The sequence below is a fragment of the Heterocephalus glaber genome, unplaced genomic scaffold, assembly GCF_053883595.1.
Source record: "Heterocephalus glaber isolate CG9 unplaced genomic scaffold, H.glaber_assembly_v1.0 deba00000621, whole genome shotgun sequence".
Lineage (NCBI taxonomy): Eukaryota > Metazoa > Chordata > Mammalia > Rodentia > Bathyergidae > Heterocephalus > Heterocephalus glaber.
In genome coordinates, this window is record NW_028258153.1 from 8411833 (window position 1) to 8428092 (window position 16260).

At 39.7% G+C, this 16260-nt stretch overlaps 1 pseudogene; it reads right to left on the reverse strand.

Annotated features, from left to right (window-relative positions):
- Window positions 1–13954: 13954 nt before the first annotated feature.
- LOC101702047 (S-adenosylmethionine decarboxylase proenzyme 1 pseudogene) lies at window positions 13955–14607 on the reverse strand (annotated as a pseudogene).
- Between the last annotated feature and the right edge of the window lie 1653 nt (window positions 14608–16260).

Genomic DNA, 16260 nt, shown 5'->3' on the forward strand with positions numbered 1-16260 from the left:
CATCTCCACTCTCTCCTGTTTCTTCATTGACTCCAATCAGACTTATGTTATTCTTCTTTGCATCATCTAGCAGCTGCTGGATTGATTTCTCATGCTCCCTTATAATTTTGAAGCAATTTTTCTTTTCCTAGTCACTAATTGCAATCTTATCTTCTGTATCTGAAATTCTGTCCTCACATTGGCTCATTCTGCTGTGTAGACTTTCAATGGAGTTTTTCATGTCATGGAAATCTATTTGCATCTGTTTTATGGATTCCATTTGTTTCCTATGTTGGGATTCCATCATGTTCCTGAGCTCCTCTCTAGATTTATTAATCATGTCTTGCACTAGGAGCACAATTTCTCCTGTTATCTGATAAATTATTTCTGATTTCATTTTTTCCAGATCCCCTTTTGTTGCCAGTTCAGTGGGTCCAGGTAGTTGAGTATCAGAGTGTTCCATCTCATTTCCCTTTGGGGTTGCTGTAGGTGATCTGGAAGTCTGGTTTTGAGACTTATTTATGTGTTTTCTCATTTCAACTGGAGGGGGGGGGGTTGCTGTTGGTGCCTGCACGGATTACCTCCTCTGAGCTGGGAGAGGTGGGACAGGGGCCAGGAGCAGCGGTAGGGATGGTGGCCCAAAAGCCCTTTCCTCTGGGCTGGGAGCAGCAGGAGGGATGGTGGCTGGGCAGCCCATTCCTCTGGACCAGGAGCAGTGGGACGGTGGCTCAGAAGCCCCTACCTCTGGGTCAGGAGCGGCAGGACTCAGTACCATGGTCTGGTGGTCCAGTGTCCTCTGCGTCTTTGTAGTGTGGAACCAGGTGGCTGTACAGAGGAGTGGGGTGGGGTCCAGTAACATGTACACATCCTAAAAGACCATTTGCAAAATTGGTTTTGGAACATCATGCATAGTGAATGTTTCCTAACGTTCCAGTATTTAGCTCAACTTTCATGGTGACAGTGCAGAGTGGATCAGCTGCAACGGTGACTTTGTGTACTCTTTAAAAATGGCTGCTCTCCCAGACATGCTCCCCCCCCCTTGAGGTGTTTGCTGCTATTCAATTTTTCTTTAGGAAAAAAATGTTTCCACTGTAGAAATTCCTCACCAACTTGTTAAAATTTATGAAAAGTCTTTGGAATCTATATTGTGCATAAAAATGGTGTGAAAAGCTTGGGGAGGAGTGGGAAGAAGCTGGGCTTACTCTAGACAGAAATTACTTCTCCACATTGGAAGCAGAGAGAAAGAGAGAGAGCTGATAATTGCTGAGAGCAGCTGACTCAGTGGGAAGAGGCTTCGACAAGAAGTCAAGAGTCCTGTGTTCTTGTCCTGCACCCTTGTGACTCCAACTTCCTAACACCTGACAATTGCCTGATGTGGTAGGTTGCTAGGACAACAGCACATGGTGAAGCACACCTCCCTGTATCCATCTCCCTTGGCAGGTCCTTCCCCCAAGAGGTGGAGTTTCCTTTCCCATCCCTAGAACCTGGGCTGGACCTGGTGATTTGTTTTGCCCAAGAGGCAGCCCTCTGCCTCTCTGACTAGTCATTCAGGGTCTTTGCATGTTTTGCTTTCACTCTCTTGCTATGTAGAGGGGTGTGATGTAGCCTTCTAAGGAAAAAAGACTACCTGCTCCGCTGAGGCAGCCAAGGCTAGACCTCCACCAACCTGCCTGCTGCATGCTGCTATGTGGGAAAGGCAGGAGAGACCAACAGAAGAGCAGCCCAGTGAGCCCCACTGTGAAAACTGACAAATGGTGCTTGTTTTAAACCACTATGTTTTGGGATAGAGACACAGCAATAGATAAGCAAGCATCTTGTTGAAAGACTATTTTTAAGAAATACCTTGCAAGCCAGGCATGGCGGTGCATGCTTGTAATCTCAGCACCCAGGAGGTTGAGGCAGGAGGATCACAGTGAGTTCCAGGCCAGCTTGGGCTACATAGTGAGTTCAAGCCTAGGCCAAACTACACAGTGAGGCCCTGTCTCAACAACCATAAAGAGAAGGAGGGGAGAGAGAAGGGGGGCAGGAGAAGGAGAAGGAGGAGGAAGGAGGAGGAGGAAGAGGAAGAGGAAGGGGAAACACCTTGTAAACAACCTCCTGCATGTTGAACACATTACAGCAAGACATTCCCTTCCTTCCTCCATGGTCGGTTCCTCTTCTCTCATACTAGAACAAGCTCTTCCTTCTTTTCTTGTTTTCTTTCCTTCTTTTAGAACAGGTTCTTGAGCTGTTTTCCATTTGAAGAGCAGAAATGGGCAAGTGAAATGAACAGACACTTCACAGAAGAAGAAGTACAAACGGCCAACAAACACATGAAAAAATGTTCAACATCTCTGACCACTAGAGAAATGCAAATTAAAACAACACTAAAGTTCCTTCTTATACCAGAATGAATGACAATTATCAAGAAGTCAAAATATAGCAAATGCTGGTATGGCAGCAGTGAAAAAAGGAGACTTCCTACATTGCTAGTGGGAATGTAAACTAGTACAATCATTGTGGAAATCAGTATGGATGTGCATCAAAGAACTAAAATTTTTTTTAGAAAGAACTAAAGTTAGAAATTCTGTATGACCCAGCTATCCTCCTACAGCTAAAGATATCATGCTACTATTATGCATTAGTATATGCATACCAATGTTTGTATCCACACAATTCATAATAGCTATATCCCAGGAGCAGCCTGTATATCCATCAACAGATGACTGGATAAAGAAAATGTGTTATCTATACATAATGGAATACAACTTGGCTATAAAAAAGGGCAAATTCAAGTCATTTGTAGGAAAATTGCATCTGGAAAATAGAATGCTCAGTGAAATAAATCAGACACACAAACTTAAATATCATATAGAATCTCTCATTTGAGTAAAGCAAAGTACAAAAAAAAACACAACAAAGGACAGACAGAAGGAGATAAGGGGATAGATCTCTTGCAGACAGAAGGTATCTCAGAGATGGAGGAAGAGAAGAGAGGGAGAGAGGAAGGGGAAATAAGTAGAATAAAGATGTCATGTACAAGAACCTAATCATTTAGATGAATGTAAACATTATATGTTGTAACATGAGCTAGGCTAATATCAACAAGAACGAAAACGAGCAAAGGGAATTTAGAAGAGGCAGGAGGGAGGGAGGTACAGTGGATGAGGGATGGAAAGGGAAGGGGATTAAAAAAAGAACCAAGGATTATTATGTACCTGTACTCTCTCCTCAAGGTGCTTGTAAACTGTTCTGTCAATATGAACTCATAAAAAAGAAGCAGAGCCTTTGTCTTATGTTCACTTGTTCTCTTCTTCCATTGTTGGAGCTGAGTCCCGTGGGACACAGTGACAAAGTCACCTTTAGCCTCTAGTCTGGGAGGGCCACATCTAATGAAAAGACTCAGCTCTTGTTTTAGGGAAAATGTAAGCTAGGCTGCTAAGGAAAATGCCTTCATGAAGGAAAGTGCCTTTCCTGACTGCACAGTCAACAAACAAGAACTGCGTAGTTGAGAAAAATGTTGCCTATAATCTTCTTGTCCCTAAGAAATTGATTATACTTTATATTTTTTCCTGCATGCCCTTTTTCTTTCTCTTTTTTATCTCTGAGTTCCATTCTATAGAGTTTAAAATATAATTATTCTAACACCTCTATTTTCTTTTTTTTTTTAATTAATTTTTTGGAACTTTTTAGGTATGCAATACAGTTACATTCATCACTGGAAATTTGCACCTTTACATAATCACACTTGGTTCTTATTTTTTCCCCATTCCTCTGCTCTCCCTTCAACCCTCCCTCCCTCCCTATTTACAAAGACTTTGTTTCCATTTTTTCATTTTCTCATATTGATTTCATTCCCTTCTTTCCTTTCCCCTACCCCTCACACTTCCCCTTCCCCTTTGCCCCTCTTCTTCCTATTACGTATTATCTATTATACCTTTTAATCATTATTTGCACTTTCAGTTTCTCACACTAGAGAAACTATTTGGTATTTACACATGTGTGTCCTATTTATTTCATTTAAGAGTATCACCTCAATGTGCATCCATTTAGCTATAAATGTCTCTAATTTCTCTTTTTATGGCTGAGTAGTACTCTATTTTATTTTTTAAAAAGCACATTTTCTTTATCCAATCTCCAATTGATGGGCAATTGGGCTGCTTCAAAGTTTTGGCTATTACAAATTATGCTGCTACGAACATGGATGCACGTATATCACTGTGGTATGATTCTTTTAATTCTCTGGGGAAGATACCCACCAGAGGAATAGCTGGGTCAAACGGAACTTCCAGTCCTAGTTCTCTAAGGTATCGCCATACCGATTTCCACAGTGGCTGCACCAGTCTACACTCCCACCAGCAGTGGAGCACTAACACCTCTATTTTCTAACCACCCACAAAAGAAACAATAAAGGCCATGAAGACTTTCTGAGGGGCTGGTGAACTGATGGTCCCTCTTCAGTCAGAAACAGAAGTAGAGGGCCAGCATAACCTTGACCTAGTTCTTGATTGTTTTACTTTTTCTCACAGGGTTTAAAAGAACTCAACTGCAGAAATCAGAGCGGGCATGATTTTATGGAAAATGCAATCTCCCATCTTAAAGATGCTTGGAAGGGCTGAACATGACAAGGCAAATCCAGTTGAGCTGTTATTTGAACAGAGTGGTATGGCCATTGAGGACATTGATGTATAATTTCCTGTCATAAACAACTGGAGGGCTCACAGTGCCTCTTTGTTATTGATTTGGGAATCAACTGAATTTGTTGATCTGTTTTCTGGACAGAGAAGTTAGTATTAGTGAAGGCATTGGGATTGGATAGGTGCTCATCCGCTCTCTGATTAATCATACACGCAATTCTGTCATTCTTCCACTCAGGGCCGCACCTTGCAGTTCTTTCATGTAGGCAATTCCGACAGGATAAAGTCCTTTAAAAGAACATCAGACTTTTTAAAAACAACACTACAGGGTTGCTGTGCTGTCTTTTCAGGAGTAAACAGCTGACAACAGATAACATCTGACCTAATAAATTTGCACATTAAAGTATTTATATTGTTTTATATTATGTGAATTTGAATATGGAAGTTTCAATCTATCAATGATGCAAGAGGTAGAACATCTTCTAACACTGAATATACATCTCACTTTCCTTTTGTCTGTCTGTCTGTCTGTCTCTCTTGACATTGTGATGTTCCTTTTGGCAATGCATGCTACTTGTATGCCTAGGCAAGAGAAATGGCTAGCTCTAAAATTTCTCCATGGCATTAACTTTGGTTTTTGCCACCCGCTACACAGGGCATGTAAACGTTCTTTCACACAGTGTAATCTATTAACACCACCAATATGAGTTAGATCAGTGTTTATAGCCAAGTGAAAGCTATTATGTGATAAGTTCTTACTCCCCATTTCTTCAGATCATGCATAAACACACACACACACACACCCCTAGTCTTCTCCAAGTTCAGTTTTGGATATGTGGAGATATACATTACTTGTCCAGATAAAGATGTTTAGTAGGCAGTAGAATAACCAAGTCAAGAGTTCCAGAGAAAGAACTGAACTAGGGGTGAAAATTGAGGGAAGTGTCACTGGCACCTACTAATGGTCTAATACAACGGCACAGCATGGTGAAGTAGTCGGAAGACCGTGTGCTAAAGCTGGACTCTGCCATGGTACGACTGGTAACCATGAACCTGCCCACTTGTAGAATAAATGGGTAGCATGAAGTCAACTCTAGGCTCCTTCCCGCTAACACATGTTTCTGACTTAAGAATTGCAAATGCTAAAGTGCTCCTTACCCTCAAGGAACTTGCTATCCTCTGGGGATAGGCAGATGTACAAGCCAATGAGTCATAGAAACACAGACAACACAGCAGGAGCCTGCAGCCTTATATTCATCTAACAGTGGGAATAACCATTATTCACTAGTCAGGAAACAGCCTGGAAGCATGGGAAGCTTTGAGCTTGGGGTCACCAGATCCAAGAAACTCTTGGGTAAGTCTCCTTTTCAGCCCTACATGGGACTGTTTGCCTTGCGATTCTAATAATTTGTAGTTCTAGTCACTCTCCAGCATTCAGTGTTTTGGTCTGCAAAACAAAGAGGTTGGACCACATGATTTCTAGGTTTACATAGACTTTTGCAACTCAAATATTTTGAGTCTATAGGGGCCTACAGGCTAGCAAGAACTTTAGAACTGGTTTTATGGTTTTTGGTATTCTGGTGACTTCAACAATTTTTTAGAAGTTTCGAGGTTCTGGGGCTCTGAATAATTTCCCTTCTGAGATGCCAGTCTATTCTTGGGAAGGGTCTACACAATTGTCTTTGCACCAGGGTGCTTTGGATAGACTTCCAGATATGCATGCATTGTCATGTGAATATGAGTCAGAAAGCAAGAGTTAAGTGGTGTGCTCAATTCTGATCCCAGGGGCTGATCTGGGTCCCTAACAGGTGTGACTGAACCAGAAGTCTAGTTATTTTGGCTATCAAAAAAATTAGACCTGACTTGAGAAGCTGAACTTGGAAAATATTAATAAAAATCACAGTAATAGCAACTATTGAATGTGTGTAATATGCTAGATACTATGCTCAGTACCAACAAGGAATCATGTATAGTCTAAGTAATTTGCCTTAAATACCTCTGCTAGTAAGTGTCTGATCTGGATCTAGGAATGAGACTCAGTCTGTTAGTCTCTGAGGTACCTAAGTAACAACCCTGATGTGCTCTCAGAGCCCCTCATGGACTTTGGAAGAGAGGATTTTGCTCATCATGTCTGCATCTGTGGGAATTCTGAGAAGGATCACAATGTTCTTGCTTTAAAGACTTTTGGGATAAACTTTGCATATTTTCTGTATTCGTTACCCCATCTTTGGCTCCATTAATGGTTCAGCCAGCACTCTTTCCCCAATCCCTGGAGGTCTCTGCACCACATTAATATGTCCAGTTTACAAACTCACTGGAATTACATTCTCAAGCCATTTCATTTGCTGTCCTAAGTTCTTTGGGAAACTGTAGAAGGGGGAGACATTAAGGTGGGCTGAAGGTTAAAGACCAGGCAGAGACTTGTGTAACTCAAGTACTTTGAATAAAAAAAAATGTGACACACAGGCTATTCATGCTACTCATGGGATCTTTTAAAATCCAACTATAATGTAGTGCTTTATCCTGATACGGACATTATGAATTGGGCTTAGAAATCAGCTAGACCTGGATTTTAATCAGTTCTGATGCCTTTCCCAAGTCAACTCCCTTTTCTGAGCCTCAGCTCCCTCATCTATGCTAGGAGATAGAAATAAGTCTATTAAAGGTTGTATGCAATAATCCTGGAGATCACAGATCCACAGAGTTCAGTCCAGTAAATGTTCCAGATGGGCAATACTATTTGTAGAACATTCTCATTGGCTGGAAGCCTAGTTCCTTCTTATATCTGCCATGCTGATCAAAGTGGTCCCATGCCCTTTCTGACAGTTTCAAAAGCCTGCCTGCTTCTAGAACCCTGTTTTTGCTGTTACACCCCTTCCCATTTCATGAACAGAAGTAGATCAAGTGACCTTGAACAAAAGCATGATTAACTGAGCACAATTAACTAAGCATTGACTATGTGCAAAACAAAACACTGAATTAGTCATGAGGGGATTGTGTTCTATGAAGAAGGGCATCTAGTTGGAGAGATAAGATCAATACTGACTCATGACAAGATTAAACAATAAGAATATAAGATAGTGTGTAACTAAGAGAGGTACTAACACAAGGGATAACTGCTAAAGTTGCCTTAGACATTCAGCCAATGGTTCATCCATCTCAGGCTCTGGCAGAGTGTTACCAGAGGCCCTGGAACCTGTAAGATCTTTACTTGGTTATAAACACAAACAACCTGCTGGCACTCTGGGTAGGTACTATTGCATGCAGGGTGGCAATGATTTGTGTGTGGGCTGCTGTTCCATTCCCAGAGGGCAGAGCTCATGTTTGGGCTTGTAGGGTGTTTCCCACTCAATAAACAAAAAAGTGGCCATAACAGAGCTGGGGCCAAGCCTAAAGGGAAAGAGCACTGACCTTGAGGTCAGAAGGCCTGGGTCCTAATTCCATCCTGACTACTATCTCCTGGCATGACCTTCTGCAAGCCTTTTGGTCTTCTAGTTATAAAATGCAGAGAGTGGATCTGACAGGGTTTTCAGACTGTGCTCTATGGTATCCAAAGGTCTTGGGAAATTCTGGAGCTCAAGGGCACCAGTGAATCATAAGGACAGGTGAGTGGTGAGCAGGAGTCAGAATTATCTCTCCCCATCTTCCCTTACCTTCAACCAGAACAGCCTGCTTACATTTTTTTTTACATACCCAGGTTCTTCAGTAGCTTTCTTGGAAACATCACCCAACTTGCTCCCCTTCACATCGTGTTTTTACACATAAGTCAAAAGAGTCCCAGAGGTAAAGCAGTGAAGAGTAGAGATAGATAATACTAAAGCCATTCTGTCTCTCCCTCTCTGTCTCTGTCTCTGTCTCTGTCTCTGTCTCTTCCCCAACCCCCAGGGTCTCAAGTGCGATAAGCCCATGCTCTACCCCCACACCCCCCAAGTCTCTTTCTTATAATGCCAACAAGAATTTGGTTGTCTCAGGAGAATTCACTCCCCATCTTTTCTAGGTTTGGGGATAAATTATGGTTCCTAAATTCTAAAAAGAGCAAGCTAAGGACCAGGCAGAGAGTAAGAACTGAGCTCCACCCATGAAAACGTACATCTAAGTATCAGCTCTGAAAAGGGCCATGTCAAGTCTGAGCAGTGCCCAACGGAGACACCAGCAGGTGCTTAGATCCCTGATGACTTTACTCCCTGTGACAAAGAAGGAAGTTGGAACCAAGAGAAAGGGGGCATGGGTCACTCTGAGGGCTCCCTAGAGTGGTTGCCATTCTCTCCACTACTGGCTTCTTAACCATTTTCCCAAAAATCAATATGACAAGCAACTGAGGTTGTCCTTTTTTCAATTAACAGACTTTATTTTTTCACAGAAAAATTGAGCAGAAAGTACAAAGAGCTCCCATATACTCCCTCGCTACTTTTGCATAAGTGTGGTACATTTGCTACCACTGATGAGCCAATATGGGCACATTATTACACACTAAAGTCCATAGTTCACATTTGTGCTTTTTTAAAAAAAAATTAAGCAAACTTTTACTGAAGCTTAAATTGTGATTCAGAAATGTGTTTCAACTAGGGTAATTCGGGCCTGGGATTTAGCTCAGTGGTTCTGGGGCCTGAGCAAGCGCAAGGTCCCGAGTTTGATCCCCAGTACCAAAAACAAGCAAACAAAAACTAGAGTAATTCAATGAGAAGTGAAGGTAGAAATTATGGCACCCAAATGACTCTCTCCTGTCATACTAGGATTAGATTACTACTTTATGTATAGTCTTAATTTTTCTAGGCTTTGTTCCATACAAATTTGTGCAGATTTTCAATATCAAAATTATTATTTTTCTTTTTTGGGGGGTGCTGGGGAGTGAACCCAGGGGTGCTATACCATTGAGATGCTTCCCCAGCCTTTAAAAAAATATTTTTTAAAATTTTGAGACAGGTTCTCACTAAGTTGCCCAGGTTGGCCTTGAACTTGCATTCTTCCTGCTTCGGCCTCCCAAGGAGTTGGGATTACAGGTACTATATGTGCCGCAGCACACAACTCACTGTTAGAATTTAAAAATATATTAGGGACAAAAATCAGACCTCAAGCTAACAAATGTCATCAAATCTACAAGTACAAAATTCATTTGAGCACTGGTCGTCACAACAGACCTCTTCAAAACACTAGGTGCTATGCTTATTACAGAATCAAACTGGTAACACTGAAAGTTTCATTGAAGAAACTTCTGATCAACAACATGCTTAAATAAAAGGCAATAACAGTCTGCAATGGAGAAGGGTTCTTTTCTCTCCACAGCCCCACCAGCATTTTTTACTGGTTGATTTCTTGATAGCAGCCATTCTTTCCGGGGTGAGGTGGAATCTCAGTGTTGTTTTCATCTGTATCTCTCGAATAACCAGTGATGTTGAACATTTTTTCATATGTTTATTTGCTGCTTTTACTTCTTTGTCTGAAAAATGTCTGTTTGTTTCGGATGCCCATTTTTGAATTGGGTCTTTATATTTGGGGGATCTGATTTATTTTGAGTTCTTTATATATTCTAGATAGTAGACCTTTGTCTGAGAAACAGCTGGTAAAAATTTTTTCCCACAATGTAGGTTGTCTCTTGGTGGTTTCTCTTGCAGTGCAGAAGCTTTTTAATAAGATGAGATCCCAGATATTGATTCTTTGTGTTAGGTCCCTTGCTACTAAGGATTTGTTCATAAAGTCTTTTCCTATGCCAATGTCTTCAGGAGTTCTTCCTAACATATTCCAGCAAGTTTAGTGTTTCTAGTTTAATATATAGATCTTTAACCCACTTTGATTTTAGTTTAGTGCGTGGTGAAAGATATGGGTCTAGTTTTGATCTTTGGCAGGTTGAAGTCCAATTTTTCCAACACCATTTATTAAATGGGCTATCTTTCCTCCAGGGAGGATGGTTGGCTCCTTTGTCAAAGATGAGGTAGTTGAGTATATCTGGAGTTGTTTCTGCATCTTCTAATCTATTCCACTGATCTTCATGTATGTTTCTTTGCCAGTACCATGCTGTTTTTATCACAGAAGCTTTGTAGTATAGTTTCAAGTTGGAAATTGTGATACCCGCCTGTCATGACTCTGTTGCCTAGAATTGCTTTTGCTATTCTGGGTCTCTTCTGGTTTCAAATGAATTTTTGGATTGTTTTCTCTAGTTATGTAAAATATACTCTTGGGATTTCAGTCAGGATTGCATTGAAACTATATAGCAGTTTTAGAAGTATGGCCATTTTCACTATATTGGTTCTTCCTACCCAGGAACAAGGTGTGCCTTTCCATTTTCTTATATTCTCTTTGATCTCTTTTTTCAGAGTGCTGTAGTTTTCAATGCAGAGGTCTTTTGCTTCCTTTGTTAGATTAGTTCTTAGATATTTAATATTTTTGGATACTACTGTTGGTGGGAGTGCAGACTGATGCAACCACTGTGGAAATCAATATGGAAATACCTCAAAAAACTAGGACTAGAGGTCCCATTTGACCCAGCTATTCCCCTGCTGGGTATCTACCAAAAAAATTAAAAGAATCATATCACAGTGATATATGTACACCCATGTTTATAGTGGCACAGTTTGTAATAGCTAAAGCTTGGAAACAGCCCAAGTGCCCATCAATTAGAGCCTGGATAAAGAAGATGTGGTTTTTTGTAAAACAGAGTACTACTCAGCCATAAAGAATGAGAAACTAGAGATATTTTTAGCTAAATGTATGCACATTGAAGCCATACTCTTTAGTGAAATCGGGCACACATGTGTAAATACTGAATAGTTTCTCTGGTGTGAAAAACTGAAAGGGTAAATAAGAATCCAAATGTGTAATAGATAATGTGAAATAGGAAGAAAAGGGGCAAAGGGAAAGGGGAAGTGGGAGGGATAGGGAAAAGGAAAGAAGGGAATGGAATTAACATGAGAAAATGAAAAACTGGAAACAAAGGCTTTGTAAATGGGAGCGGTGGAGGGGGTAAAGGGAAGGCAAGAGAATGGGGAAAAAATAAGAACCAAGATGCATCCTATACAGGTACAAATTCCCAATGATGAATATAACTGTATTGTATACCTAAAATGTACCAATAAACTTAATGGAAGAAAAAATAAATATATAAATAAATAAAATAAAAGGCAAAACCATGTCCAATCATTTGGTTCCAAACCAAGTACATTTTGGTTAGAAACACTTTTTTAAGTGTTTCATTTATAAATATGGAAAAAATAAAGCATCACTGCATCAATGCAGAAGTTTGTGGAAAAACAGTATTGTGAGAACAAAAAATACAAAATTTAGTCAACCTTGCTGTTCTCTCAGTTGCTTAAATCCCACAATATTTGCAAATACAGCTTTTAAAATGCCAACCCTTGAGAGCCTATTTTTCTAGCCATTTCTCATTGAATATTCTGGAATTTTGATGGTGTTTTATTTACTCATTCATTCCTCTATTCTGTCTCTTACTGTGTATCTAAGCAATCTAGACTGTTCTCATTCCGGGTAATCATTCATCTCATCCTGTAAATGCTGCGGTGAAAGGAAGACCATAGTTAGAGGGACAGAGGAAGTCAGAATACTCACATACATCAGAAAGACACAAGATGGAAAAGCTATTGGTTCTGAGTTGAACCAAAGTATGCAGTATACTATTAATGGAAATTAGAGGAAATGGCTAAAGTATATTAAAGCAAATGATCCAAGCTGACTCAATTTATTCAATCCAGTATACTTTTTATCCTAAATTTACCTATTAATCAATTTAGAAATAAAAATCCTTTTTATACTACTACTTAGGAAGTTAGTAAGGTATGGAACTCATTAAAATTTAATTTCATTTGCTGAGGAGCACACGGTTTCCACTCAGTTCAGCCAGTACACCCTAATCTCAGTCTACAGCTCTCTATGGGTCCTTCCTGCTAAGAAACACTGGAGAATTTTATTTTTGTTGCTATCTTCCAAAAAAGCCCAGGTCAATTTAAAAAAAAGGCCTAATTTCCATGCCTTTAGAAGAAATTTTTTTTAAGAAAGAAAGAAAATTAAGCCAGGGACTGTCTCCTCCATTTGCATCTGGGGTATAAGATTAGTATATAAAATCACAATGTAACACTATTGATTTATTTGAAGGATGCAGGAAAAACACTTTGTAGTGAGAGAAGAAATTAATTGAAGGACTGCAAATGCGGGGATCGAACTCTGGTCCTTGCACTTGCAAGGCAGGCAACAGAACCACTGAACTAAATCCCTGGCCCAATAATAGTGTTTTAATAATAATGCATTAAATAACTGGAATCACTTTCTTAAGCAGATTCAACTTGTGGAGGACAAACTTTAGTTGCTGTTGCAAAACCATCTGTGTGAAGCAGAAATTGGTTTCAATAGCTGGAGGTGTAGCTCGGTGGTAGAGTGCTTGCCCAGCATTTGTAAGTCCCTGAGTGTGATGCCCAGAAATTAAAAAATAAAATAAAATAAAATAAAATTTGGAGCCAACCTTGAAAAAAAGCAAAAATAGAGAATACAATTTAAGAAATAGAGGTATCTGAATATAAGATTCTGGCAGAAATTTAATAGAACAGTCCAGATGGTTAGGCTGAGGCCACACCTAATGCAAACAAAAGCCTGTGGGGAATTTTGGATGACACCTGGAGAAATAGTACACTATGTACAAACCAAACAAATAATTTGCACAAGTGTTGTAAAGTTTCACAAGATAAAAGGTTCTTTTTTGGGTGTGCACTTCAATTTCACAGTAAGAATGGCATAACATACTATGTTAGCTTTCTCTCACTATAACAGATATCTGAGATAATAAGTTATAAAGAGAAAAGGTTTGTTTGGGTTCGGTTTTAGAGATTTCAGTCCCTGATCCATTGGCCCCCTTGCTTTGAACCTACGGTAGGTAGCACATCATGGTAGGAGCCATGTGGTTAAGCAAAACCACTCGCCTCAGGAACAGGAAGTGAGGAAAAAGAGGAAAAGAAATACTTGGGGTCCCTGTATCCTCTTCAAGAGCATGACCCGAAGGACCAGAAGATCTCCCCACTACACCCACCCCTTAAAGTTTCCACCACCTCCCAAGAGTACTATGCTGGGGACTAGCCTTTCCCATATAGATCTTTGGAAAACACTTAAGATACAAACTATAACAAATACCTAAACACAGAAGAGCATTCATGCAAGATATCTAAATCTTTGATATAATAATGCATTTAAATTCGGAATGATTACACTATCATTATATGCTCTCTTTTCATCACTGCAGCTTTCTGCAGCTACAAGGTGGTGGTTATGTAAAGCAAAGACTCCAACATCAACATCTAGAGAGTAGCCACCACTTTCCATGTGTGTTATCTTTTCAGTTTTTGTTTCTTCATTTTTCTTAATCAACACTGCTCTTGTTTCTGCTGCTTAGCAAGATTAGTAAAAGCAGAACTGTAATCATTGAGCATAGCCCTTTGACAATCAAGCACTTAAAAACTGTCAATATTTTGGGGTGAAGAAAGCCCCATTGAGGGTCATTTACAACTCTGATTAACAAAGTGGCCATGAATTGAAAACTTAAACATTCCTGATTGAGTCATCACAGGAGATCTGATTTAAGTTTGTTTCAAAGCTAACTTAAGAAAATTCTGGTTCTAGGGTCACATGAATATCCAACACATTCCATCTGATCTCATTCCATTGTCAAATACTCACAGGGATTGAACACTATAGCATCAATGACAGAATTTGGCATCAGGTCATGAATTCCATTCTCATGAGTGACATCTTCTCAGTAACACCATTTTTTCATCTAGAACTGACTCATAACTGCTGGGTCAACCTCACTCATCAGAATTTCCAGGATTTGATCTGGCTGAACCATTATTGGATGCTTTGGGAAATCCACAGTATACAAGTATTAACAGTCAGAATTCCTATGTTCCATACAATACACTGTTCCATTTGGGAAAGCTGCATTGAGAACCCTTATTTCTTCCCAGAATTTCCAGTATGGAAATTGTTGGTGAGAAGGCTTCATAAAATGCTCATGAGAATAAAAGAAGCACTGTGTGGAGTCAAAGCCTCTGTAGTCCCCAGCAAGCTTCAACAGGGGAACTGCTCTCAGAAAGAGGTGGGGCCATGGGTCTTCAGAACAGAAGGTCTCTGGGAAAGGCACACTGAGGACTGAGCACTACACATCCTTCACAAGTACATCCCTCTCAGATCTTGGGAGAGTATGAAGATCTCTGGGGTCACTGCCAAGAAAACTAAACCTCCAGCAGATTCTTGGTCCCTTTGAAAAAATGTACAGCTTCCATTACTGTGGAGGCAAGGAAATAACCAACAACCACAGAAAATCAACCAAATTAAATCTCTTCCCACTGCTGCTACTGTTGCCACTGCTGCTACTGTTCCCATTGCCACTGCAAATTGTTCCAGCTGTGTTATTAAAGTTTAGGTTCCTTTTTGTTTGCTATAATTTTGTATTAACTATTTTTGAATTTTTTGCCACACTGGGGATTGAAGCCAGGACTTTATGTATGTTAAGTACTGAACACAACTGCAGCCCTGTGTTAGTGAGTTTTTGACTAATGTTTTTATGCTTATACCTGTGCTTAATAATCAATAAAATGTTTCTATCTCAATCTCTGTAAATAAAAAGTTGAACATTAGTCTGCCAGGCATAGAGGTAGATATAGTTCAGGCGCTTATACTCTTCTGCTGTTCAGTTGGCGAGAGTAGAACCAGTGTTAGCTAACATCACCAGCCATACTGTGTAATTGGTCTCTCTTTGTGATGTACATTCCATGGGTTTTGCCAAATGCATAACATCACATATCTATCATCACATTATCACACAGAATACTTAACTGCCGTAAAAATCCTGTCTCCCACCTACTCATTCCTCTTCTTTCTCTCCTTTGCTACATCCCTGGAAATCCTTGTCTTTCCACTGATTCTTTAGGGTTGCCTTTTGTAGAATGTCAGACTGTTGGAGTCATACAGTGTGAGGTTTTTTCACCCTGTTTCTTTCACTAAGCAATTGTGAATTCAAGTTTTCTCCATGTCTTTTCATGGCTCAGTATTTCATTTCTTTTCATGGCAGATTCTCTGTTGCATACATGTATCACAGTTTGTTTATTCATTCAGAAATGGAAGGACATCTTGGTCACTTCTCAATTTCAGCAATTATGAATAATGCCCATATAAACACTTATGTGAAGGTTTTTGTGTTGATATGTTTTCTTTTCATTTGGGTAAATATGTAGGCGTGGGATTGCTGGATCATATGCTAAGACTATGTTTAGCTTTGTAAGAAACAGTTGTCTTCCAAAGTGGCTGTACCATTATGCATTTCCACTGTTGTGGAGGTTTTACTTGTTATTAGATATCATTTTAAGTAAAGAAAAATCAAAACTTTACATTATTAGCATGAATTTCCTAGTTTACCTTTTTATTGTACAACACTAGTTTTAAATATAAGAGCATTAACTCATATGCAAAATCTCTGAAATTATACAATTTGTATTTTGTAGCTAATAAGTATATATGTATTTTATTCTTTTTTTTTGCTTAAATTTTTTTATTGGTACATATTAGGTATACAATACATTTGCATTTATCATTAGGTGCTTGTACCTGTACATGATGCATCTTGGTTCTTATTTTTTCCCCATTACCTGTGTGCCCTTCACCCCTCCACCCT